At 40.5% G+C, this 25,136-nt stretch overlaps 1 long non-coding RNA gene across 3 annotated transcripts; it reads right to left on the reverse strand.

The window, feature by feature from the left end:
• Nucleotides 1-5,538: 5,538 nt before the first annotated feature.
• Gm8817 (predicted gene 8817) lies at nt 5,539-12,678 on the reverse strand. 3 transcript variants are annotated; one of them, NR_169156.1, is made up of 5 exons: nt 12,601-12,678; nt 11,444-11,510; nt 10,588-10,716; nt 7,145-7,313; nt 5,539-5,883 (listed from the first exon to the last, which is right to left on the reverse strand). It is a non-coding gene; the product is annotated as a predicted gene 8817 (long non-coding RNA). The 3 variants fall into 3 exon arrangements; NR_169158.1 differs by lacking the exon at nt 10,588-10,716; NR_169159.1 differs by lacking the exon at nt 7,145-7,313.
• Nucleotides 12,679-25,136: the final 12,458 nt, after the last annotated feature.

Consider the following 25,136-nt stretch of genomic DNA (forward strand, 5'->3'; position numbering starts at 1 on the left):
AACCTTAAGCAGCCACACGTTCCTGGCCTACATGCAGATAATGATGTATCCTTCCAGGGTGACTTCAACTACTATGGAAAAATGCAATAGCCATGCACTCATTCATTTAGCAAATGCCTACGAAATTCCTCCACCTGGATCACTTGGCTAAGCAGACTCATACTCATACATGAGCTACATGAGCTCCTACTTTGAAAACTCCCTTTGTTTTCTTTTGGTTTTCAGAAGGTTTTCTGTGTATTCCTGGCTGGCTTGCTACTCACTCTGCAGATCAGACTTGCCTAGGACTCATAGAAATCTGTCTGCATCTGCCTCTCAAGTATTGGGATTAAAGGTGTGCATCACCACAGGCAAATGAAAATATCCATTTTAAAAAAAGTGGGATATACGGGCTGGAGAGATGTCTCAGTGGTTAAGAACACCCACTGCTCTTCTAGAGCTCTTGAGTTCAATTCCCAGCAACCACATGGTGGCTTACAACCATCTGTAATGGGATCTGATGCCCTCTTCTGGAGTGTCTGAAGACAGCAATGGTGTACTTACATGAATAAAATAAATCTTTTTTTAAAAAGTGGGATATAAAATTTGTTGTCCAATCTCTTATGCTAGAAAATCTTGCTTCAAGTTAACAGTTTCCAAAGGATATTTTACTTTAAAGGATAGAATATAGTTCATACACTGCAAAGGTAATTCTTTTAAAGTTAGTATTATACTTATTTGTGTACTTTGTGTGTGTGTACTTTGTGTGTGTGTGTGTGTGCGCACACTTATCCCAACACACATGTGGAGGTCAAAGGAGTTGGTTTACTACTGCCAATATATGGGTCCTGGGGGGGGGATCAAACTCAGATCATCACACTTAGTGACAAGTGCCTTTACCATGGGTCTGAGCTAGGTCTTTTGCATATTTGTTATGGCTATTGCTTGGTGTTCTTATGGGACTCCTAACAGTGGGAATAGTGATGTATCTGACTCTTTTGCCTGTTCTTGGAACCCTTTTCCTCCTAGGGGGTTGCCCCATCCATCCTTGATATGAAGATTTACGCCTAATGATGTTATTGTAACATGTTATGAAATGTTTGCTGTAGATCCCTGGGAGGCCTGCTCTTTTTGGAAGGGTAATGGCAGAGGAATGGAACTGAGGAAGAGAAGAGGGGAAGACTGGAAGAAATGGAGAGAGGGGAAACTGAGGTCTGGATATATTGAAATAAAGAAAATAAAATTAAAATAAAAGAAGCCCACACATCAGTATTCTTTCCCATTCTCTCTTTCCCAACAATGAGATGTAACTTTAGGGGCAGTGAAGCTCAGCTGTATGGTTCTGGAATGGTGGATAATATACCAATTTGCACTTGCTCAAACCCATTGAATGAATAATAACAAGTATGAGCTCTCAGGTAAACTCTGGATTTTGGTAATAATGCTGTCAATGTGGGTTCATCAGTTGTTAATAAATATATCACCCTGATGGAAGGTGTTGCTCATCAAAGAGGTAATGGGACCAGATAGAGCTGAGAACTCTTTACTTCTTCTCAATCTTGCTATTTAACTTTAGCTTTAAGTTGAACATTCAAGAGGTTGAATCAGGAGGATCAGAAGTTCAAAAGCATTCTTAACTATACATAGTGAGCTCGAGGTCGTCATTGGTTATATGAGGCCCTATCTAGAAAAGAACAAAGGGAGAAAGAAAAGAAAAGAAAGAAAGAAAGAAAGGAAGGAAGGAAGGAAGGAAGGAAGGAAGGAAGGAAGGAAGGAAGGAAGGAAGGAAGGAAGGAAGAAGAGAAGAAAGGAAAGAATGAGAAACCTTTAAACTGCTCTGTATTAGTTACTTTTCTCATTACCATAGCAAAATACAGACAAAAACAACTTGAGGAAAAGAAGGTATTTGGGCTCATAGTTCAAGTATAATGTCATGGTGATCAGGGTGTGAAGCAGATGATCACATGCATCAACAGTTAGAAAGTAGAGATATATCTATGCTCTGCTCTCCTTCTTATGTAGTCCATGTCCCCAGCCCAAATAACAGTGCTGCCCACAGTTAGCATAGGTTTGTTCACGTCAGTTAACCAATTCCAGAAATTCCTTAATATACATGCACAAACTTGTCTTCTAGCAACCTATAGAGTAAATATTATCAGAGAGAGGGGGGGGGATCCATACATGGCTCAGCAGTTAAGAGTGCCTACTACTCTTTCAGAGAACCCAAATTACATTCCTAGCACCAATACTGAGTGTCTCACAAGTGCTTGTGATCCAGTTCCAGGAGGTCTGACTCACTTTTATGGATTCCTGTGGCCTTTCCTTCACTTTCATGGTGACAGCATCTGTCTACATGCAAGGCAGGTATAAACTGCAAGCAGGAGGAGGAAGGGGATACAGATATGGCTCAGTGGATAAAATGCCTGTGGCATAAGCATGGGAACGCTAGTTCGCCTCTCCAGCATGGAAGAGACAGACATAAGCAGACCACGAGTTCACTGGCCAGCTAGTCTAGCCAATCACTGTACCCCATGTTCAGTAAAATAACCTGTCTGAAGACACAACGTGGAGAGTGGCAAGTAAAGATGCCTACTGTCAGCCTCTGGTTTCCACATACACATATGCATTCACATATATGTCTATACGCACTTACATGTATGCACACACACACACACACACACACACACACACACTGAAAAGGAAGAGGAAAATGACACACTAGCTGACTAAGTCTCTTTCTCATCATAGACGGAAAAATGATTCTTTTCAGAAGGACTATTGTGCTTTGGCCTCCTGCCCAAAACCAGGTTGTGTGGCTCTTCCAGGATACAGGAGAGTCTGAGACACAGAGCTAGACAGGCTGCTCCTGCATACAGAATGGAGGTGCTGTTAGCTTAGAAGAAGGGAGTGAATTGATATTGTAATACAAATAACAGTATCTGTTATCTGCAGTCTCAATAACTAATTCCTGAGTGGTTTTCTAACAGATGAGTTAAGGCATATAAAGCAGCCTTTTTGATTGATAAAGCCGCCTTTTTGATTGGCATCTGCCTTCAAACAGTCTTCCTTCCTTCCTTCCTTCCTTCCTTCCTTCCTTCCTTCCTTCCTTCCTTCCTTCCTTCCTTCCTTCCGCTTTCTCTCTCTCTTTCTTTCTTTCTTTCTTTCTTTCTTTCTTTCTTTCTTTCTTTCTTTCTTTCTTTCCATCCTGTTTTCCCTTTTAAAAGAACAGGATCTAATATGTGAGTGATGGCCTCAAACCCACTATGTGGTTGAAAGTGCTTTTGTACTTCTGATCCACCCGCCCCACTCTCTTCAGTGTTGTCTTAGTTAGGGTTTCTATTGCTGTAAAGAGACACCATGACCACAGCAACTCTTATAAAGGAAAACATTTCATTTACAGGTTCAGAGGTTGAGTTCATTACTAGCGTGGAGGAATACATGGCAGCACACAGGTAGACATATTGCTTGAGAAGTAGCTAAGAATTCTACATCTGGATATTCTGCAGATTCCATGCACATAGTATGCTAGGCAAAAAAAAAAAAAAAAAAAAAAAAAAGACCTATCTCTGTCTTATGTATGTTTCAAAAGTGGTTCCCAAACTGTTGGGACCCTTTAATGCTGTAGTAATCACCCACCCCAACTCCTATCATAAAATTATTTTTCTTGCTACCTTCTAACTGTAATTTTTCTACTGTTATGAATCATAATGTAAATATCTGTGTGTTCCAGTGGGTTTAAGCAACCCCTATGAAAGGATCATTTGACCTTCAAAAGAGTTACAGCCCACAAATTAAAAACCACTTTTCTATAAGGGCAAATACTTTAAGATCTCTGTTTTGAACTGTCAGAGTTTTCCTATTGTTACTGAAGTTTTTCCTGACATAGGGCTTCTGGGGACAAACAATGCAGGATTAAGTAAATATTAATGACCCTAACTTTCAAAACTTCAGAAAGTCTCCCTACATGGCACTCTGTGGGGAAAAAAAATGACAGCATGGGTGATGGTTGATCTTTATTATCAACTTAACTTGACTTAGAATCAGCATGCAAACACACCTCTGGGTATGTGTATAAGGGGGGTTTCAGAAAAGTTTGACTGGAGGGGCGACCTACCTCGAATATGAGCAGCACCACTCTGTGGGTTGGGGAGAAGTAAGAACCAGCAGCCATATGCTTCTGCTTCCTGACTGCAGATGCACTGTGACCAGGTGCCTCAAGCTCTTGTTCTCATATTGCCCCTAGTTTGATGGACTGTATCTCTTCAAACTGCAAACCAAAATAAACCCTTCCTCCCTGAAGAAGTTTTTTGCCTAGTGTACTGTAATAACTAGTAAGCAGATAACATGTCTTCTTCACAGTCACGCTGTAGCACTGTCTAAAAATTACATCCAAGTCTGTTCCATTCTCTGGGGGAAGAGCATCTTTGTTTGACTAAGCACTTAGCATGAATTAGAACTGGGGTTTAACAAATGTCAGTGCTGACTTGTAGTCTGAGAGGTAGCAAATTATTTTTATACAGTATAGTTACAAATTATCTCAATTTGTTTAAAAATAATAATCCCCATAGATGGAGTTTTATTGCATGTAGGACATAAAAGCATTTAGTATCTATCTTGGCAATCATATTTCAACGTTTTCCCCATTATCTATGTGTCAATCTCTCCTACATTCTTGTTTCTACACCACTGGATTAAATGTGGCCTTTATGTATGCTCACCATATATTAGTATCAAGGTCACATCCCTAGCGTTTAGAAATGTTTCTCGTCAGTGTCTTAGCTGTTCTTATAAAGCAAACTAACTATAGTTTCACAATCTTAGCAATGTGAAGATTATAAATTGCAAAGAGGAGAACCCCACTGGGATTGTATGTGGTATTTAACTTGATCCTTGCCTTCAGCTGTTCATAAACAGTGTCTAGAATGGTGTGTTGATATTGGACTAGAGAACAGAATCAAAAAAAAACAAACAATGCAGAATGAAAAAGCCGTATGCAAACAAATGAATGAGCACAGAAATTATACAGTTTTAGAAAGGAAATGGCATGTGGTAGTGATGGCCACCCAGGGAGAATCCTTGTCGCTTCTAAATTCTGTATCTCTGCAGGTACTTGCTTTCTTTCCAAGCCCAGAATCTATTTTCAAGACTATGTCCATTGGGTGGAATTTCTGCTTCAAAGGAAAACAAGCCTCATCAAGTATCATTAGAGTGTTTTCTATTCATGTGTTTGCTAGCTTATTGTGACAGGCTCTCTTTATTGGTGAGCTCCAGGTTCGGGGAAAGACATGACTCGAAAAACAGATAGTAGTAAAGTGGAGAGAATTTGAGGAAGACCTCTGACATCATTTTCTGTCTTCCACACACATATGAATAAATACACAGAAAAACATGTCCCATATACCACATGTGTACAAAATACGATAAAATAAATACTAAAGGGGGGGAGATATACACTGGTATAAAGCCTTAACACACACACACACACACACAGTATACACAATAGTACAAAAAAATCATGCCTTATATGTCCACAGAGAAAGGAATTGCAAATCACATGTGTTGGAGGATCTTCAAATTGTATTTGTCGTAAATACATTTTTTTTTACTGTGGGCTCCTTGATGTTCCCATATCACTAGCCCACTAATGTGGTGATCTTATTTCAAAAAACCTGTTAGATTGGCCAGCCTCCCATTCCTCCTTCCAGAGAACATTCAGGCAGTTCTAATGATGACTGCTGTTTCTCATAGGATCTCAGAAACCAACTCTTTGGCAATATTAGACAGGTATCCATCGTTCCACAGTATTCCAAAGCATCTGCTGGTGCTCATTCATTTCTTTTGGTCCTCATCAATGAGTTCAAGAGCTCAAGTTACGTTTCCTCAGTGTCCTAAAATGTCTCTTATCTGAGCAAATAAATAAATAAAAAATAAAATGAATCTAGTTTGCAAATGATTCTCACAAAAATCTCATCTGTGTCTTAAAGCAAAATGTTCATTTTTCTGTGCTGGAACCTTCCTTCCCTTTTCTAAAGACACAGGTGTTCCTTAGACCTTTGAAACGGACATAACTCTCGTAGTTATTGGTTTAATATAATTTTCGTGTGTGGGGGAGAGGCTCACATGTAGCCCAGGCAGACACAAACTCAGTGTTTAGCTAAGGCTGGCCATGCATTCCTGATCTTAATGCCTCCCTTCCCCACAGACTGAGATAATAAGCCATATCCAGCAAAATGACAAGCAAAAGCACAACACTCAGGATATGGTGGTGATAGTGTTTGCTTTTGAAACAGCTTCTCATTATGCCTCCTAACTTGTATAACACTTGTTATGCAGACCAAGCTGGCATGGTATTTGCAGCACGTGATGGCTTCAGAACAGCAAGGCGGCAGGTTCCAGCAGTGGGCGTGGCAGAACGAATGAACAGGAAGCTCCACCCCAAAGCAAACAGGTTTCAGGCTGAGAGAGGAGAGACTACACCTCTGCCTCTGAATTACTGAGATTATAGGCAAGTATGTGCCACCATACCTGTCTCAAAAACCTAGTTTTGAAAATGGCTTTTGACCATATTTTTCTAAAAAATGAGATAATTAATTATATATTAATAATTGGCATAATTTTTTGCTACTTTCTATATTTGAGGACTCAACCAAAAAGTCAATGGTCTATGCGGATGTTTCATCTTGTTTGTTTGACTGGTTGGTTGGGTTTGTTTGTGTTTTGCTACGGGATGACCCTGAACTTCTGCTTAACTCTTCCATGCTATGCCAGGGATAATGCTAGGGCTCCATGCATTGCTAGATAAACATACTTCCAAATGAGCTACATCCCCATCCCCATTGGGGATGGAGAGGTCTCACTTAGTAGTCCACAATGGCCTGGAACTCATTATGTAGCCCAGGCTGTTTTTGAATTAATTCATAGCAATGCCTCTACTTCCCAGTTGCTAGAATTACAGAGGTTTGGCCCCCTCCACCTTACACAATTAAACTTTGATGAGCCACCATCTAGAGACTTGGTTCTAGATATGTTGTTTCTGTCCTAAGTATCTCAGAACATGAACTGAAGCTGTTCATATTTTTAGGGGACACTGCTTAAGGAAGTTTTATTGTCCATGTACAAAAAGTCAGCTACTGATTTAGTGAGTGACCATTTCTCTACATCTTACCCCATGGGTCTTCCTCCTGAGCCTCCTCTCTCTGCTATCTGGGAATAATTGTGTGTGAAAACAGCATGAATACAGTGGAGTCTCCTGGAAAGTGAGATCCTGGTGATTTATAACAAGAGGCTTAGGGGGCACTGACAGCCATGGAGGATCACAAGCAGATGGTGGAGATCTATGGAGAGAGAGAAAAGGTGTGGAGAAAAATCAACCCAGAACCAAGACATTCCTCTAAGCACCTCCCGTGTGTAAGAGTCTTGGGTGACCTTGAGATAAAATTTGCCATTTAAGAAAAGGATATTAAGACCTGACACTTAACCAGGACTGGGAAAGCCAAAGTTAAAACATCTTTCTCTGTCTTCTAGTTACCAAGAAAAGTAAGTCAAGGGTCATAGCCTTTAAGTCCAAGGGTGGAGAGGAAAGGGAAACAGCAGGAAACATATAATTCAATCTATCACACTTTTATTGAAGACCTACTTTTTAATGACCAAGCTAGTAGCTAAGAAATAGGGTAGCGGAGGGAGAGGGAACATTTTCCTCAAGGAACATGCAATCTGACCTGTGTCACTGCTTGTTCTGGGTCTCAACTCTCTAGAAAGAGTGACCAGTACTTCAGTCTGGGTCAAGCTGAAAGGACTAAGGTTAGCAGTGCTCTTTGTGCTCACACCACTGCAAATTCTCTCACAAGAGAGTAGAGATACCGTCTCAGGCAATTTTGTTCCCAGGAGGCTTTGGGCTGTGATAGCTGGAAGAGTAGAAAATAAAGGCCACAGATGGCTGCTACTTAAAATCTCACTGCATAGGACAAAGCCCCCTTCCTTGCAAAGAATGATCTGGCTGAGGGCTGGGGAGATAACTCAGCGAGTAAACCAGTTGCTGTGCAAGCATCAGGACCTAATTTGGCTCTCTAGCACATAGATAAAAGGGGAATATGGCCTTAAACATGTGTAACTCCAGCAAAAGGCTGGAGGGATGTGCCGAAAGAAGCAGATCTGGAGCTCACTGACCAACTGGAGTATTGAAAAGGACAACTCTAGTTTCAGTAGAGACCGTGTCTCAAATAGTTAGGGAGAGAGAGCCATTGATCGAGGAAGCCATCCTAAGGTTGACCTCTGCTCTCCCCAGGTGTACAAACAAGTATACATATGAACATATACTCATACATAATCACTCACATACATGGAAAAAATCTGGCCCAAGATGTGAAGGTTGCCAAAGATAAAGCACCTGCCATTCAGGGTTTGAACACCGCTTCTTTTAGGGGTTGACATATTGTATATGTGGGGGTCACTGCTATATATAAGAAAACAAAATGGGTTGAAGGCATGATATCTGGTGTGTGGGACATGGTCTATAGAAAGAAATTCTGGGGGGGGGGTGCTGGAAAGATGACTCAAAGGTCAAGAGTCCTTCCTGCTCTTGCAGAGGACTTGAGTTAGTTCAATTCTTTTACCCATATCTGATGACTCATAACTACTTGGAATGTCAGCTCCAGCTCCAAGGGGATTCCCCCTACACACACACCACACACACACACAAATAAACAGAAAAATAAAAATATAAGTAGATCAAGAGAAATCCCACTGCCTCTCTGGTCATAGCAGTGGAAAATTACCCTAGCTATCTATGCTGCAATAAAACAGCTCTGGGAGTGCCGTGTTTGGGCAAATTTCATCAGAAGGTGTGCTCAGGGAATACCAGTGCCTCTAAAATTAGTCTAAGACAAACATCACAGGATCAGAGGAGTAAATCTAATGAAATAAACACTACAGCACAAACTCAGCCTGAGCTAAAGAGAAAGTGTATTTGCATGTTTGTGTCCCTTCCTTCCCCCAAGAAATGCAACTGACTGAGAGGGAGTGGGCTGTTTCTCCATGTTCTCTGCCATGAGTAGGTATTTGAAAGGCTAAACCAAAGTGTTCAAGTTCCCAGTTACAACTGCTTATGACCCAAAGCAACAAAACAAAACAAAACAAAACACTAAAACCCACAACCACCAATAATGAAACATCTGTAATTTAAGATAAGTTCAATCAATTTTCTTCAAAGCACTCACCACTGAAACAAGTAAAGATGTATCCATTGTGATAGTCAACATGTCTCTTTTATATACCCAGATAGAAGGGACAAGGAGCAGGCTAGTTGGTTGGTTGGTTTGTTGGTTGGCTGGTTGTTTTGAGATAGAAGCTCTAGCATCCTAGACTGGCTTTGAACTCTCAATTTTAGCCTTCTGATAGTCTTTCCCTCCCTGCTTGAGAGCCTCAGGCTAGAGAACCAATATTACCTGTTTTAAACATCTAATTATAAAGTTCACTTTATAGAGGTTGGACAGATGAGTCAGCTGCTAAGAGCACTTGCTGCTCTTTGAGAGGAGCAGAGTTCAGTTCCCAGTACTCAAAAAGGACAGCTCACAACTGCCTGTTTCAGGGCAGCTGATGCCATCTTCTGACCTCTGGTAAGATCACTACACACACATAAAAATACACTTACTTGTAAATAAAATAAATAAATAAATAAAATCTGTAAAATTAAATTTCAAGTTGGGTGTGCTTATATACACTCCTGTAACTCTAAAACTTGAGAGTCTGTAAATTCATGACCAGATGAGTCTACACAGTCAGTTCCAGATTTTCCAGGGCTAGATAGGGAAGCCCTGTCTCAAAACCACTATAATAAAACACTATAATAAAAACAGGCGAGCAAGATGAATCAGCTCCCCAACCAGGATGGTAAAGGTTGGTAAAGGTGCTTGCTGTCAAGGCCTACAATCTGGGTTTGATCCTCCATGGTGTAAGAAGAGGACTGACTGATGTAAGCTGTCCTCTAAGTTAAATACACACACACACACACACACACACACACACAGAGAGAGAGAGAGAGAGAGAGAGAGAGAGAGAGAGAGAGAGAGAGAGAGAAATGTAATTTAAAATATTTGAATAAATTTCTGCCCAGGTGTGGTGATACTTGCTTTTAATCCCAGAACTCAGGAGGAAAGTCTGAGACCAGCCTCTCTATACAGTGAGTTCCAGGGTAACCAGGGCCATAAAGTGAGACTGGGTTCAAACAAACAAACAAACAAATTTCTGTTGTATGAATTGGCCGTTGAATAGCTCGGTGTCCTGAATTTGCTTATTTGCTCACTGAGAATTCTTCTTGCCCCTTTTCTTTCTCAATTTCCCCCAGGATGCTCTGCTTTTATTGTTAGGCCACCCAGGGATGCCCTTGATCCTGCAGTGTCAGAAGCTCAAATTCTTGAGAGCAATACCCCCTGGCTAGGGAAGGGCCAAGGAAAGGTCAAGGCAGAGGAAGCACAGATGTCAGAGATCTAAGAGCCTGTGTGGAGCCTTTAGCTGGGCTACAGCTGGTGCCTTGGCTCTCCACTACTTCCTCCTCTTTGACAAAGCTTTAATGACACAGTGTTCCTATGAAAGGCACAAGAGAACAGTTACCTAGAGAGGAGCCAGCTGATGTTCCTGTCCGCCTTCAGGTATACGGACAAGGATGTGGTCATGTCTGTAAGCCTTCTGCAGCCTTTGGTTATTCCATTTCCTAAGCCCATCTCTTGAAGGAGTAGAGGACTGTGAGGGATTCAAAACGATGTTATTCTTATGGGCTTTCAAGGCTGTTTCAGTCATTACAATTTAGACGGGTTTTACTAATCTCCCAAATACACTCTTGGGCAAAAATAATTTATGGATTCAAAAATTCTTCCGAATAATAGACTTACTCTGCATATATGACCTAAAGGATCAATAGTTAGATGATAGTTTACAAATATCACACACAAAAAAAGCTCAAGGCCAGAGGCCATGTACCTTGTCTTAATTTTGTGCTATTAATGAGAGACATATCAGAATGAAGTCTTTGGAGAAAATTAATTCTGTGACTGTGGAGAAAATTTCTACAGCTAAGGCTGTGAAATCAAAGAATTTGCATGCGGTTACAGTCAAAAGGAATTAGGGCCCGGTGTGACAAGAAAGGTGCTGTGCCTACAGTCCTAGCCACTCAGGAACCGGAGGGCAGAGTGTCGTTCATGAATTTGAAACCAGGCTGAGCTACATAGAGAGACTCTGACTCAGAAGGATAAAGAGAAAGGAGGAAGAAAAGGGAGGGGGCAGGAATTGGAGGGGAATGAAGGAAAGCAGAAGAGGAGGGAGGGAAGAAGGAAGAAGAGGAGGAGAAATAAGGAAGAGAAAAGAAGTAGAGGAGGGGAAGAAGAAACAGGAGTGAAAAGCATATGGCTTAAGTGGTTTCAATGAAAATAGTCAGAATGTAGGTTTTTTTTTCCAAATAATTGCTACTTACATTTCCAAAGTCTTGAGGTGAATCTAGTCAGTCCTTGGAGACTGACTAAATAGAAGCTGAGGGTCCACTAAAGGAAATCAAACAAATAGGTAAACTTAGCTACATAAAAATGACACAGGAAGTTGATGAGTTCACGTTCACAGACTAAACAGCCCTAGGAAGTGAGACTGTATCCTTCAGGGAAGGTGAGCCTGAAACAACATTTGTCAACCACCTAGAACAATCCTGGCCACACAGCTTTGTTTCCCTTTAAAGTTGTCCCCATAAAAATAGGAAATCCGTGTCTGTTCTGTCTGGTGGCCAGCCTTAGGATTCATGAAAAGGTCCTAAGCTCAGTCCACATCACAGATGAGCCAATTATGGCTCCTGCTTTTGTACTGCCTACAAGCAGAAAATGGATTTGACCTTTGAAATAATGAAAACAAAAATCAAAGCAAAAATATGAGTTTATGGGATATGAAAAATGATTGAAATTCAAATCTCAGTGCCAGCAAACAAACTTTATTTGGACCATGACCTGTGTTTCCATATTGTTTGTGGATGCTTTCAGATTCCCAGGGTATAGTCAAGCAGTTATAACAGGAAAAAAATTACACACACACACACATCCTCTGAAATAAAAAATAATATATTATATAACTTTATGGACATACTTTTCCAATTTCTACTGTAATAGGCAAAAACTAAATTAATGTAAGGATAAAAGAAGGAAACAACTGAGAAAAAAAATGAGAAAAGCCAAAGCTCTGTTCAGAACTAATTCTTCTAGCTGGATGTGCTGATGTTTGCCTATAATTCCAGGATATAGATGGCTGAGGACAGCCTAGGCTACATAATGGGATTTTCATAAAACAGAAGCCATGACCCATGCCCCAGAAAACACAGAAATCAACCTCCTCACATGGCCTCTTGAGCCTCTCTGGCATGCCTCCCTCTTTAGGCTGTCATGGTCCCATCTGATCAGAACACTACCATCTCGTGAAAATATTGCCATTCTCCTTGATTCTGTAAGATGATAACTCTCTAAAGAGTTAGAATTAGTTCTTGTTTTAGCTGATTAGAGTTAACTAAGTTATGCAAGTGTTATAGTCAGGGTTTCTCTTTCTGCACAAACATCACGACCAAGAAGCAAGTTGGGGAGGAAATGGTTTATTCACCTGACATTTCCACACTGCTGTTCATCACCAAAGGAAGTCAGGCCTGGAACTCACACAGGGCAGGAACTTAGAGCCAGGAGCTGATGCAGAGGCCATGTTGCTTCCTGGCTTGCTCAGTTTGCATTTTTATAGAACCTAGGGATAGCACCACCCACAATGGGCCCTCCCACCCTTGATCACTAATTGGGAAAATGCTTTACAGATGGATCTCATGGGGGCATTTCCTCAAGGGAGGCTCCTTTCTCTGTGAGAATGCCAGCTTGTGTCAAGTTGACACACAAAACCAGCCAGTACAGCATGAAATCTAGGATAGCTGAAATATTCATATAAATGTCAAACAAGTGCATACAGAGGAGGAATCCGCACTTTTCAGAGTAAAATGATCTTTTAGATGGAGACCACCGCCCCTCACCCACCCACCCCCACAGATCCTTTTCATTGCTAATGAATTCCATGGAGTTACAGAATGGAACTTTTGTGGGTTTCAGCCAGATCTCCAGTCAGTTGACAGAGTAGAACTTTGTTGAGTGGAGAGGCTTGGGAAACAAACTCAAGTTACCTGGTTTATACTGATGCTTCAACTTCAATGGGAGTTGTGGTAATGAACTCCCCTGTAGCTCCACAGTGGAAGCAGAGCCATAACTTTGATGATTACCTAAATGATACAGTTGTGTGTGTGTGTGTGTGTGTGTGTGTGTGTGTGTGTGTGTGTTTATTGAGGTGACCTATTGTCACATTGTATTAAGATATATCTCTGCATTTTCACTTGTTAATTCTGTACTGGCAGAGAACTAAGGTGCTGGCAGGATTTTGGTATTCTGCCCCAGCTAAAGGCCAACAGAGTTAAACTATATAGAAGTCTCATGTCCTATTTAAACAGCAAGTGGTTTCTGCTAAAGCCCTGCAATAATTTTTTTCCACACTTTATTTTCTACCTAGACAACTTTAAACTTGCCAGAGGTTAATTTAAGCAGATATAGCCCCCTGCTATTCCTTATGAGGTTTATGGACCAGCAGTATCAACACCCTTTCGGAACTCATTAAATATGCAGAATCTTGGTCATCAGAGATAGCTCAGCAGGATAAGGTTCTTGCCACCAAGGCTGAGAACCAAGATTCTATCTCTAAGGCTCACATGGTGGAAGGAAAGAACAGACTCCAAGCTTGCTATATCCACAATACAATTTAAAAAATGTAATAAATAACCAACTCTACAGTATTTTGTGTTCGAACATCCAATCTGCTGAACCATAATCTAAAATATTTTAAAGATTTATTTAATTTAATTTAAGTGTATGTATGCACCTGTGTGTACATATGCATGCACACAAAAGTATATGAATATACTGGATTCCCTGAAAATGAAGTTGCAGCAGTTGTGAGCCTCCTGGCATTGTAGGCACTACTAACTGGGCTTGGCTCCTGTGGAAGAGAAATAAATATACTTAACTGCTAAGCCATCTCTCTATTCTGAGAATCTACATTTTAAGAGGATTCTCAGGTTACCTGAATATTGCTTGTTTTTTGAGAGGCATTAGTTCAAAAAGACTGCTAGATTTGGGCTCCTAGAAATCTAAGTATACAGTTGCCAGTGGTAATTCGTTGGTGTCCATGAGCAACATGCTCACCATCTTGTCTCTAATGCATGGCCAAATTTGCTATCTTAGTCAATTTGAGCTGCTCTAACAAAAATGCTCCAGACCAGGCAATGTAAACAATTTGTCACAGTTCTGGAGGCTTCCAAAATGGAGAGTGCTGTTCCCTTTCTAAGAGCACCAATCACTTTCACGAGGGCTCCATTCTCTAATGTCTCCATGAAACCCCCATCTGCAGTATCAGCACCTTGGAGTCTAGTATTTCAACACATGGATTTCAGAAAGGCACAAACTTCCAAAGATACATATGTTCAAGTCCACTGCCATCAAATCCAACTCAAGTTGCTGGGCTTAGTGACAAACACCCTTCCCTTCTGAGGCATCTCATTGGCCTGAGACTATTTTCTGTTTGAGACAGAATCTTGTCATGCAGTCCAAGCTAGCCTTGAACTTACATTCCTCCTCCTGTCACCTCTGCCTAATTAGTGCTGGTATTACAAGCATAAATTACATATATTGGAGATCAAGTCTTATTTTATTTATTCATCCTTAGTAGCTTTAGACTTTTGAGATGAGGTCTCAAGTTAGCCTCACCCCTACTATGCAGGCTTGGCTGGCCTTGAAATTCCAATTCATCTATCTCTACCTCTTGAGTGCTGGCTGCCATTTGTAGTTGTTTACCCATATACCTGCTCAAGTCTTAAGAGCAGAGATTTACAGAGTCAATTATATGCTTATGATTCAGCTGCCAGGATAGAGATATGGAGGTGTTTTGCACATTTCCATGGAATCTAGTCTGATCCCTTTGGAAGAAAGATTCTAAGGCTTCGAAGTATTTCTAAATAAATATTCTTAAACTTGGAGACCTCTTAAAAATCCCCATACTTCACAGCCTTGAGCCAAGGACCATATCTTTCTTTGTTCCGTGCTGGGAACTGTTCTGAGAGCTTTAGAAATGTTAATTTGGGATGCCTCAACAGTGAAGGGTACTTACTTGCTGTTCTTGCAGAGGACTCAGGTTTAGTTCCCCATCACAAAACTCCAGTTCCAAGGTATCCAACATCATCTCTAGACTTCCTCAGACACCAAGCACATGTGTGTGCACTGCACCTACCAACACTCATGCACACAGAATTTTAGAAAATTAAAATAAATGTTGAGTGAGATATCGGCTTTCCCAATAATTCTTTTTGGCATGCAGAATTATTATTTTTCTAAGGTATGATTTAGATTAATTAGGCTATTATTCACTGAAAAGGCATGGAGAATTTAAGCCAATCCCTTAAGATCATGCAGGTAGTAACTGGTAAAATAGATTTCTTTTGTTTTGCAACAGGGTCCCTTGTGTACCAGTCTGGCCTCAAACTCATTGTGTAGTGGAGGGTCAACCTTTACTTTTGATTTTCCTGTCTCTACCTCCTGAGTACTGTAACTACAGAATTAAATCTAAGTACCACCATACATGGCTCCTCTCCTTTCCTCTCCCTGGCCCCCTTTCTCCTCTTCCTTCTCTTACCCTGTCTCTACCTTCACCTCTTCTTCTTTCTTTCCCTTCTCCCTATTCAAGACAGGCCTCAAATTTACAGTAATCCTTCCCCACACACACACATGTTGGGGTTACCATTGAATACAACAGGCAGTTGTGCTCAGTTTTAAATTGGACTGCAAATTGAAGCATTTCATTCCACATTATTTAGAGAAACCATGAGTAAACTGACTTCCTAGACATACTAAAAAAAGAAAAAGAAAAGAAAAGAAACTTTGATTTTCAATGAGATTTTAAAGACACAGGCTTAAAGCAGAATGTGGTAACTGCCCTTGTAAAACACTGGTGCCTTCTTTTAAAAGAGAAAAAAGCCACAATTATGTAAATTTCTGGTTATTTTTGTAGTAGGGGACTATGCATGTGAGTAAGGACCATGTGAATAAAGCCATTGAACCCAGGTTTATGGCAAATTTAAAGTACTAGTAGTAGGTCTGAGGATGTAGCTCATGTAGAAAAGTGTTTTTTTCCAAGTTTCTTGAAGCCCTAGGCTCAACTTCCAGCACTGCATAAAAGCCGTTTGGTACAAAGCTATAAGCCTAGCACTTGAGAGATGGAAGGAGGTGGATCAAAAGTTTCATGTCATCCTGGTTACATATCAAGTTTGTGGTCACCCTGTCTCAAATCCCTACCAAATTCTCTTAGGATGAATGTCATAGTTATCATTTTCTCTTATACCCACAGATAACTATGACATTCATCCCTTATCAAGGATACTTCACTTTGAAATAGCAGAAAACCACAATCAAAATGCACAGTCGTGGAGTCCAGTTCCAATAAATGTATTTACAACAGAACTACTGCATTGAAGAACATTGCAGGAAATGGGGCAGAAAGACTGTAAGAGCCAGGGAGTTTTGCAAGACTGTGACTCCTAGTAACATCAAAAGTAATATTCATAAAGTCTCATCAACATGACTGTCTAAGCATAAGCTGAACAAGAATAATATCAAATGAACATGCCAAACCGCATATGGAAAAGCCCACAATGCCTCAACCTTACACAAAGTACTAAATGTAACTAAGTGAAGCTGGGAGCAGGAGAGGAGGTCTGTCTAGGGTTTCTATTGCAATGAAACACCAAGACCAAAAAGCAAGATGGTGAAGAAAGGTTGTTTTGTTTTGTTTTGTTTTGATTTGTTTCAGCTTCTATTTCCACATTGCTATACATCACTGAAGGAAGTCAGGACAGGAACTCAAGCAGGGCAGGAACCTGGGGGCAAGAACTGATAACAGAGCCAGGGAGGAATGCTGCTTACACTTCCTCCAACAAGTCCACACTTACTCAAACAAACCCACACCTTCTAATAGTGCTGCTCCTTGCGTCAAGCATATTCATATCTCCACTTCGCCTTCTCTAGGGAATAGCACAGCTATTGCTTCTTTGGTGCCAAGGAGTGAGCCCTGAAAACATACATACAAGTAATATTATAAGTACTGATCAGGTTATATTTAGGAATATATAAGTATATGCAAATAAGTATATGCATACAATAATAATTAATGAAGAAAGAGTCCATGAATTTGAAGGAGATCAGGAAGAAGTATATAGGAGGGCTTGGAGGCAGGAAAGGCAAGGAAGAACTGCTCTAACTATAATATCTAAAAATTAATAAGTAAAAGAAAGCTCACATATAGGAAGTAGAAAAAAGGAATTACAGAACCTGGACACAGTGAGTCATGTTCATAATCTCAGCATTTGAAACAGTAGAAGGATGGCTGCAAGTTCAAGGCCAGTGTGGTCTAGAATTTCAGATCAAATGAAGTTACAGAGTGAAATGCTGTCTCAAACAAGCAGGCACATTACATATGCATAGCATAGCAACTGCTGGGTTTAGCAACACAAAGCACTGGGGGGTAGTGACTGTTTTTAATGTGTAGCCTCACACTAGAATATCACACATACATCGCTGACCTGGGAAGACATTTACATTCAAATTTTAAAGGATCTGGTGGTACACCTTTATAAACCCAACACTTGGGAAATGGCAGCAAGAGGACCCAAAGTTTGAGGCCAGCCTAGGCTACATGTGAACCTATCTATAAAATTATGTTGCGGAATAGCGTCTGCTAAATTAACTGTGTGAATGAACTATCCTTCATAAACTGGGAACCACCCATATTGTTCTATAAAAGTGATCCCTGAGCCTTAAGAGATATTTGGCAATGTCTGGAAGCATTCTCAAAATTCTTTCAGTGTGTTGGTCTTAGCATCTAGAAGGGTAGGGATGCTGCCAACATCCTGCAGTACCCAGAACAGCTCTCATCAAAACAATTCTTTGGTTCCAAAAATAAACAGAATAAGCTGAGGTGCTTACCAGTAATCCTAGTAGCCCTTGCGAAGTGGAGGCAGGAGGATCAGTAACTCATCCTCAGCTGCAAAGTGAATTCAAGGCCAGCCAGGCCTAAGGAGACCTAGTCTGAAAAGAAGATAATTAAATAAGAAAACATTACCCCCCCCCCCAACCCGCAAATTGGCTGGGGAGATGGGTCAATGGTTAAGAATGCTGGCTTCTCTTCCAGAAGGGCGACGTTTAATCCGAGCACACATGCGGTAGCTTACAACTGCATGTAGTTCCAGCTCCAGGGCATCCTATGTCATCTCTGTCTTTCTTGTGTATCAGGCATGCACATGGTTCACAAACATATATGTGGTGCACAGACATACATGCAAGCAAAGCGCTAATACACATAAAAATAAAATTTAAAAAAATCAACATGATAAAGATTATGAAATTCTGTTTTATGGAAATAAGAATAGGTATCAACTACCAAGTACTTAAAATGAAAGGACTCTTTTTTTTAGAAGTTTTTTAAAATTTATTTATTTTTATATATATGAGTACACTGTAGCTGTCTTCAGACACACCTGAAGAGAGCATCAGGTCCCATTACAGATGGTTGTGAGCCACCATGTGTTTGCTGGGATTTGAACTCAGGACCTCTGGAACAGAGTCAGTGCTCTTAATCACTGAACCATCTTTCCATCCCTAAAGGACTTTTTAAGAATTGCTCCCGTCTAAAGGAAATACAGGGACAAAGAGTGGATAAGAGACTGAAGGAAAGGCCGTCCAGAGACTGCCTCACCTAGACAATCCATCCCATCTGCAGACACCAAACCCAGACACTATTGTGCATGTCAAGAAGTGCTTGTTGACAGAAGCCTAATACAGCTGTCTCCTGAGAGGCTCTGCCAGAGCCTGACCAATACAGAGGCTGAGGCTCGCAGCCAACCATCGGACTGAACACAGGGACCCCAATGGAGGAGTTAGGGGAAGGACTGTAGGAGCTGAAGGGGCTTTACCTGGCATCAATGGGAGAGAAGGCCCTTGGTCCTGTGAAGGCTTGATGCCCCAGTGTAGAGGAATGCTGGGGTGGTGAGGCAGGAGTGGGAAGGGAGGTGGGGGAGCACCCTCATAGAAGCAGGGTAAGGGGGGATGGGATAGGGAGTTTGCAGAGAGGAAACTGGAAAAGGGGATAACATTTAAGATGTAAATAAATAAAATAAAGACGAATAGTCAAGGATAAGGCAGAAATGATGGCACATACTTGGAAACTATGTTTCCAAGGACTTTCAAGATAGAGGCCAGTCTGGACTGTGTAGTAAGTTCTAGACCAGCCAGCGATGCAAAGCAACATACACACATACACCAGAGATGCAAAGCAACATACACACATAGACACAAGCTAAAGGAGAGAGGAATGTCGAATGTTGGAAGTGACAAACAAATAGAGAACCACAGATGAATGAATACTGCAGGGCTCTTAAAGTTACACAGAGGGACAGGAACTAGGTTAGCATTCACAATGAGCCTGAGTCTGAATGTTTTAGAATGAAGTGCTCATTTCCCTCAGCTATTAAGCTTCCAGCGCAGAGGAAAGGTTAGTAGTCCATGACTTGGGTTCTGCTTTATCTAGCTGTGTACTCCATACATGATGTATGGCTTACTGTATCGCCTGAATTCTGTCTGGGACTTTGGCCTTCTCATTTTTGCCTTTAAAAAGCATTAGTGGAAACCTCTAGAAAACGCAATTCCTAATTCCATGCAATTATGAATTTTTCAATACAGAAAATTTCTATGTAGGCTAGAAAGCCCTATCTAACTATGATCTAAAGGAAATGACCTTGAAGCCAAACATAATGGTGCACACTTATAATTCCAGTACTCAAGTGGCAAAGGCAGGAGGATCCCCGCAAGGTCCAGGCCATCCAGGGCTGTAGCATGAGATTCTGTCTTAAGAAATGGAGGAGGAAGGAGGAGAGAAAGATGAGAAAGAAGAGGAAGAAATCAACTTAGAAACACGGTCATCCCTGTTATAGTAGCTTGAGTGAGAATGGCCCCCATTGGCTCATGTGTTTGAATGCTTGGTCCCCAACTGGCAGAACTGTTTGGGAAGGATTAGAAGGTACATCCTTATTGAAGGAGGTGATGACCTTTGAGGTTTTAAAAGCACAAGCCATTGCCGGTGGCTCTCTCCCTCTCCCTCCCCTCTGCCCCATACCTTGTGCTTGTGAATTAGATGTAAACTCTCGGTGTCTGCTCCAATGCCTGCTTTCTGCCATGTCCTTTGCCATAATAGCCATGGACTCTAACCTCCTGGAACTATGAGCCCCCAAATTAAATGTCTCCTTTTATAAGTTGTCTTGGTCATGATATCTCGTCATAGAAATAGAAAAGTAACTAAGACACCTGGAATTTGTAGGCTGCAGAATGTAGCAGTGGGGGGAAGTTCTGGTTTATTGAGGGGCAATGAAATATACAAGCAGACAAAATACAGCATCAAAATATGGAGCTACGTGATAATAAGAAAAACATCACCATCCTTCCTCTTAGTTTCTGAAAGCAAACAGAAGATCACCAAATCCTCTGATGGTCAATGTTCCCCATTAGTCAATTTGCTTTCAGCTCCAAGGCAAAGAGGTTAAGCCAAAAGGGTTTTAGAATCCAAGCTGCAAATGGAATGTGGATAGGCACATGACTATGCCACCTGAGCAGCCATGGTGATAAGTAGATGTGACATCCTCTTCTTTAAGGACTTTGGACATGTTTTGTTGTTGTTGTTGACTATTATTCATTTTTGAGAAATAATCTCACAAAACCCATGATGCTTTTGAACTTAAATGTAGCAAGAGCTGGCCTTGAACTCCCAACCTTCCTGTCTTTATGAATGCTGCCATTACAGGCTTGTGCCATCACATACAACTTATATAGTGTTGTGCATTGAGCTTGGGGTTTCATGAACTCAAGACACAATGAATTATGTCAGCATCCCTTAGTATGATTTGGAAGACATATTTTCCTGTAAGGTTCCTCTGCCCTTGTCTAATGGAACAATGATAAGGAAAACAATGAGACACAAAATGATTTTAATAAGGTAAAAGGCACTGTCCTCTCTATTCTTTGTAAGACTAGTAATTGCATCTGATAAAATAAATTAGCAATGGGTGGATTAACAGGACAAAGGGTACACATGTGAGTTAATTATGTATGCAATTTAAAGAGAGAGAGTAAATAATTTATAGGGGAGAAGAATGAAACCCAAGGATACATAAGAGGCTACAACATATTTTACCTAGAATCTGGGGACACTGACCATCCTAGTAACCTTTCCTATTATAACCAGAGCTCTTTGGCACCTGCCACGGAGAGATGTCAATGACAGAAACAGGAACTGGATTTTTACAACTGAGCTTTGTTTCAGAGAGCTGGCAATCTCTGGGAAGTCAGGGGATTAATATCCTAAGAAGTCTGTTTCCCAGGGTGACAAAATGATTCTATGCGTAAAGCACTTGCTTAGCATGCTTAAATTCAATCCCTGGGATACACTTGCTGGAAGAAGAAAATGAGCTCCAACTCTTCCAAGCTATCCTCTGACCTCCAAACACAGTAACAGCATGACCTCTCACACATATTAATAAAGTAAATTTAAAAGTTTTTAAATTTGTCTTTCATCTCATCTATAGCAGGCAGATTTAAAGGAAGGGGCAAAGCTACTTACTTTTGCCCCTCTGGCTCATTAAAAACCATCGAGCCCCCATTTTATCCATTGTGTCCCCTGTTGCACTAAGATCCAGTAAAAGGCCACACATCCAAGAGTATATGGGCAGCAAAAATTGGACTAAATGGGTATAAAAACAGCAAAATGAGAGTAGGACACAAAGATTTGTGAGTAGAGAAGCGTGTGAGTATTGGGAGGAGTGAAGGAAGAGGTGTGAATATAATCAAAATATATTGTGCAACATTCTTAAAGAACTAATATGATTATAAAACTATTAAACCATTTTATCCAATTCAACTGTTCTGGGACAAGGTAGGAGTGGAGCAAAACTACTACAATATGGAAGCGAGTCCCTATGCTTTTTATCATGTTTTGTTTTGTGAGGCAATGGAGGAAGGGAATAGAGTTCAAGACAGAGTCTCATTCTGTAGTCCAGACTGGCCACACCTTCACAATTTAGTTAAAGTTGATTTTGAACTTGCAATTCACATCCCTCAGCTCAGATTGTAGGCTTGTTCAACTGCAGTGGGCTCACCAGTAGATTTTAAAGTAACAGAAGTTTTCCCAGTGTATCACACACCTTTAATCACTTGGGAGACTAAGACAGGAGGATTGCCACCATTTCAAAGCTAGCCTGTATTACTTAGTGAGCTCAAGCCAGCTTATGCAAAAAAAAAAAAAAAAAAAAAAAAAAAAAAAGACATTGTCTCCACAAAGGGACTCATGGCTCTTATTAAATCTAAAGATGATGATAGTACCACCAAAAGGTTAAAGAACCCCACAAAAGCCATTGCTCAGGAAACAGCCCAAATAAGGAAAGATATCAAACACATTACTTCTACTTTCTAATAATAAATAGATTTCATTGTAGAGGCCTCCCAGTAGAACTAACTCATGTTCTCAGAGTTTAGCAGGATCTAGTTTAAAACATTTTAAAATTTCTGTTTATTTTTATTTTACACGTATTATTCTATTCATTTATTTTTTTATTCTGAGTGTTTACCTGTATGTATGTCTATGTTCCCCGTGTCTGCTATGTCCATGAAAGCCGTTTAAGCACTGAGCTATACCTCCGGCACCCCCAAAGAAATGAACTTTAAAGAAAACAGAGTACTTTTGCCATCGTCTGCTAAATGTGTCATTATATTTTGATTGCTGGAGAGATACAACTTACTGAGAAGCCACAACTCTGCACTGCCCTTTCCAGTATAATCAAGGAGCAGAGGGCCCAAAATATGCCTAAGATAAGAGTGAGCAGGCCTTAAATTCAAGAAGAAATCATAGTGTGGCCAAAAAGATCACGAGAGACTTCATATCTTCTGCATCTTCTGGCAATGTCACCAACCTTTAGCAAATACCCAACTGTGATGCCTTTTAAAAGAAATCTAGCCAAGCATAGCCCTTTCCTTAGCCTGCCTTTCATTAAAACAGTCTAGAAAAGAATTTGATGCTAACAGCTGGGTGGAGGAACTGGCCACTTCTGTATTTGTTCCTTGTTGCGAATGACTATGAGAAGTTTCCTAGGATATGGGTCCTCTGGGAAAATGTCCTATTCAGAGGCCTTCCAATAAAGCAGCTTAGAGTGACATGATTATGCAATTGCATGCCATGCTTCGAGGAGACATTGTAAATGGCAGTAAACAATTTGGCTTCCTGAAGCGATTTTAGGTATGAACCATGCCAGGAAATAGGCTGATTGGATATCTAGAGCAGATGGGCTTGTTCTGGCTTTTGTAGAGAAAGAAAAGTGGAAAAAGAACACTAAGCCATGGCAAGAAACAGAACATTGGATCAGTGTGTGATGGCTCAGTAGAATTAAGCAGCTGGGGACCTAGGTCTGAGTCCCCAAACCCATAGTGGAAGGAGTTTTCTAAAGTTGTCTTCTGATCTTCACTCTCACCATGGCTTGTGTGTGACTTCTCCCCCCCCCCCCACCCATTAAACGTTTTTTTTTAAAACAACATATTCAAGGAAACTTCTTCTCTTTCTCCTCATTTTGTTACTGCTGCTGAAGTTAGTTTATAGTCCAGATGTTACTTTATATTCCTGTCTTTGCCTTCCATCTTACTAGGAGATGCTAAGGCGACAGAGGGATACTACTGGCTTCTATGTGGGTACATTCTAGGGATTGCGTCTGTGTTTTGGTGTGTGCAGCTGGCACTTTGTACACACTGAACCACCTCCCCAGCTCTGTGCTTCTTTTGAGACACATTTTCACTCTATAAGTTTTTAAGAGGCTATTATTTTTGTTTTGCTTTGCTCTGTTACTTTTCCTTTCTTTTCCTTTCCTTTTTCCTTCCTTCCTTCCTTCCTTCCTTCCTTCCTTCCTTCCTTCCTTCTTTCTTTCTTTCTTTCTTTCTTTCTTTCTTTCTTTCTTTCTTTCTTTCTTTCTTTCTTTCTTTTCTTTCTCCCTTTATTTCTATTTTTGGTGGTGGTGGTAAGTGTTTTTTAGAAACTCTTGCTTTGTCACTCTGATCTGGAACTTGCTAAAACAATTATCTATGTGCAGATACATACAGGTATTCCTGCACAAGTCCACTCCTGGACTGTAATATGAGCCAAATCAGAGCTACAAAGCAAGACTGTTCCATCTTTGGCGTGCCAGGCACATGGCTCATTGGCTAAGTGGCTTTCTTGGGTACTGCATATACTTGGTGGATGTGGATAGACATACATGCAGGTAAACACTCATATAAATGAAAATAGAAATAAAAAATGTTTACAAATTAAAAATAATAAAGCTATGGTTGGAGAGATGGCTCAGCGGTTAAGAGCACTGCTCTTTCAGAGGTCCTGAGTTCAAATCCCAGAAACTACATAGTGGCTCACAACCATCTGTAATGGGATTCGATGTGTGACTGAGAGGAATGAAAATGTACTCACATAAAATAAATCAATAAATCTTTTTTAAAAAGAGAGAAATAATAAAACTCATCTCTTGGAACTACATTTTGACTTTAGATTTAACTGTACCCTGCTAAACTCATGGAACGCTGATTAGTTCTACTAAGAGGGATCTGTAATGCTGTGTATTAATTTTAATTAAAAAATAGAAGGAATATGTTTGCTCTCTGTACTAATTTGGAATGTTTCCTGAGCAATAGCTTTGGGTAGGGGTATTTCTCAGGCCAATAATCACAAACACAGTAAGTTCACTTGTGAAAACTGTCGGACTTTGGTCTGTCATCCATGTTTTCTTAAACATACTTGAGTTATTCTACTACCCTTCTATTTAGCAGCCACCTATATATGGAATGCTTCGACTCTGAGTGTCAGACATATACATTTTTCTCTTCTTACCAATTTAGAATTTGGTTTAGAATTTAAAATTTGTTATTCAGAGTCCCAGATGGACAGAAAAAGATGATATCAATGTGTTCTGTTGTTATTGCACCTCT

This window comes from Mus musculus, chromosome X (genome assembly GCF_000001635.26).
Source record: "Mus musculus strain C57BL/6J chromosome X, GRCm38.p6 C57BL/6J".
NCBI lineage: Eukaryota > Metazoa > Chordata > Mammalia > Rodentia > Muridae > Mus > Mus musculus.